Below are 2996 nucleotides of genomic sequence, written 5' to 3'. Positions count from 1 at the left end.
GAAAAACATTTATTTCATAATGTGAGTTTCCCCCCACTTTCAACTGTTTTCCTTCAATGAAAGGTTAGAATTTTGTGAATTTTTTGAATGAAAGATCAATAGGATAAACAATGCAGATTTATTTTCACAGCCGCCTTTGCTCATAATTACTAAGGGTGCCAATAATTGTGGAGGGCACTGTATATATATATATATTGAGGGAATGTGCTATCACTACAAGATTGCTAGAACAAGCTCAATGCTGACAGCGCTCAGCTGAATATGACATGATGCTCTCCCTTGACTCAGGTGAGACTCATGGAATATAATTAATTCTGAGAAAGCAGATTTCTCTGGTGTTTATCAAATGTCGAATCACTGAGCACTTCGCTTGCTGGCCCCACCCCGCAAGCCACATTTACTGACAAACAGCCTCGTATGTGTTCCCAGTCACCTGTTCAATTCCGGGTGCTGGGAAAATGTGTTTATTGCATGCAAAGGGCCGTTCTAGCGCCCAAGTGAAAAGAGAGCAAAATTCCTCTTCCAACCCATGTGTGCACCACAGTCCCTCACAGCGACTTAGTGCCAGAACCTATCCAGCCCCTTGCCACGCGGACCGAGGCCTGGCAGGCCATCCCCGGAGTGTCAAGTTGGGTGCTGAACATAATAAAACAAGGTTATATACTCCATTTCGCTCAACGGGCCCCGTTATTCAACGGTGTGGCCCAGACCTCTGTGGAAAGCAAGGACGTGCTCGTCCTGCATTCCGAGGTGAACACCATGCTGGCAAAAGGATCCATAGAAGTGGTTCCCCCAGCACTGAGTGAGTCAGGATTCTACAGCAGGTACTTCTTCGTTCTCAAAAAGGATGGCAGTCTCAGACCCATCCTTGATCTCAGACATCTGAACAGGGCTCTGATAAAGCGCTGATTCAGAATGATCACTTTGAAGCAGATCTTCCAGCAAGTACACCCAGGAGACAGGTTCTTTACCCTGGATCTGTAAGATGCTTATTTTCACATCCAGATAGCCCCCCATCACAGGCAATTCTTGAGATTCGCCTTCGAAGGGGTGGCATATCAATACACTGTCCTTCCATTCAGGCTATCTCTGGCTCCCCGCACTTTTACGAAGTGCATGAATGCGGCTCTCTCCCCTCTGAGACAGATGGGTGAGCACATTCTGAACTACCTCGATGACTGGCTTGTGCTGGCCCAGTCGGAGGCGGAGCTAATATCTCACAGATCCATCATCCTCAACCACTTTGGAGTGCTTGGGGCTCAGGGTCAATTTTCCAAAGAGCTCGTTATCTCCCAGCCAACGTGTTTTGTTCCTGGGGATAATTTTAGACTCAAACAACATGAGGGCTGTGGTCAGTCCAGAGCGATCTCTGGCCTTTCAGCAGCTTGTGAAAAAAACTTTACGCCGGGGCTTCTCTGCCACTCAGAGCCTTTCAGAAGATGCTAGGTCTAATGAGTTCGGTATTTTGGGCTCTGCAGCTGGACTTGCTTCCCAAGCCTGGCAACATGGTCATTGCTCACTCAAGGTGAAGCACGGTGTGTCGCAACCCTGGCCCCTTGGACGAGTCCCTGCTGGTTCGAGCAGGGCGTGGCAATTGGGGCGATAGACAAGTGGAAGGTCGTCTTCACAGATGCCTCCAAGATGGGTTGGGGAGCTCTGTGTGACAGCAGTCCATCCTTTGGCGCTTGGAACGACCCTGAAAGCGAGCTACATATCAACCATCTGGAGATGATGGTGGTATATCAAGCTCTCCAGGGCTTCCTTCCTCTCCTGGTGGTACACCACGTCTTAGTCAGGTCAGACAGCATGACAGTGGGATCCTTCATAAATCACCAGGGCAGGCTCTCTTCAAAGCCCCTGTTCACTCTAGCGAAAACCATCCTAGAGTGGGCCCAGTGCAACCTGCTCTCATTGAGGGCAGCACATATACAGGGCGTACTGAACACAGGGGCGGACATGTTGTCCAAGAGCACTCACTCCCCCCCCTCCCCCCTGCACAGTTCAGAAAATTTGGGATGTCTTCAGGAGGGCAGAGGTCGACCTCTTTGCCTCAGAAGACAATCATCACTGCCCAATATATTTCTCGAAAGCCAGGGACGTGCTGGCCTACGACTGGCCCAGCCTCCTCCTTTATGCTTTTCTCCCGATCACACTGATTCCCCAAGTAATCCGATGAATCAGGGAGGGTGCGCACAAAGTCCTCCTGGTGGCTCCAACCATGGTTGAGGACCCAACCATGGTTCTTGGAGCTATTTCGGCTATTGCCCATGGAGCCATGGCAAATTCCTCTGAGACGGGACCTCCTCTCTCAAGCGAGAGGGACGATATGGCACCCCAGACCCAAGCTTTGGGACCTTCATGTGTGGTTTCTCAATGGGAGCCTGCAAGCCTCCCAGAGAATGTCTTAAACACTATCTCACAAGCTAGAGCTCCGTCTACAAGATGCCTCTACTCTCTTAAATGAGCCGTCTTTGCCACCTGGTGTACAGCCCGGGGCGAGGACCCATTGACTTGTGACATATCCCAGATATTGTCCTTCCTTCAAGACTTATCAATTAAGAGATCGTACTCCCTCTACCCTTAAGGTCTATGCCGCAGCTATAGCAGCCTCTCACATTCCCATAGCCCTCCCGTCCCCTCACGGTTCCTACCAGGGACATTTCTGTGGTTCTTAGAGGCCTTAAAGGTCATCCTTTTGAACCAATCCAGACTGCCAATTTACGGCCCCTGTCGCTGAAAACTGCCCTACTGCTAGCTTTAGCATCGGCTAAGCGTGTGGGAGATTTACAGGCGCTCTCTGTGAGCCCCTCGTGTCTTGAATTCGGGCCTAACAACTCCAAAGTCTTCCTGAAACCAAGACATGGATTTGTCCCGAAAGTCTAAAGGGTAGCCCTTTAGAGCGCAGATGGTCGTTCTCTCCGCTCTTCCTCCTTCTCAGGATGAACAGGAGTTGAACCTATTCTGTCCTGTCAGGGCCCTGAGGACTTACATTGACC

Source organism: Megalobrama amblycephala, linkage group LG3, assembly GCF_018812025.1.
Source record: "Megalobrama amblycephala isolate DHTTF-2021 linkage group LG3, ASM1881202v1, whole genome shotgun sequence".
Lineage (NCBI taxonomy): Eukaryota > Metazoa > Chordata > Actinopteri > Cypriniformes > Xenocyprididae > Megalobrama > Megalobrama amblycephala.
The sequence above is the reverse complement of the archived record's forward strand: the minus strand, read 5'-3'. Positions refer to the sequence as shown.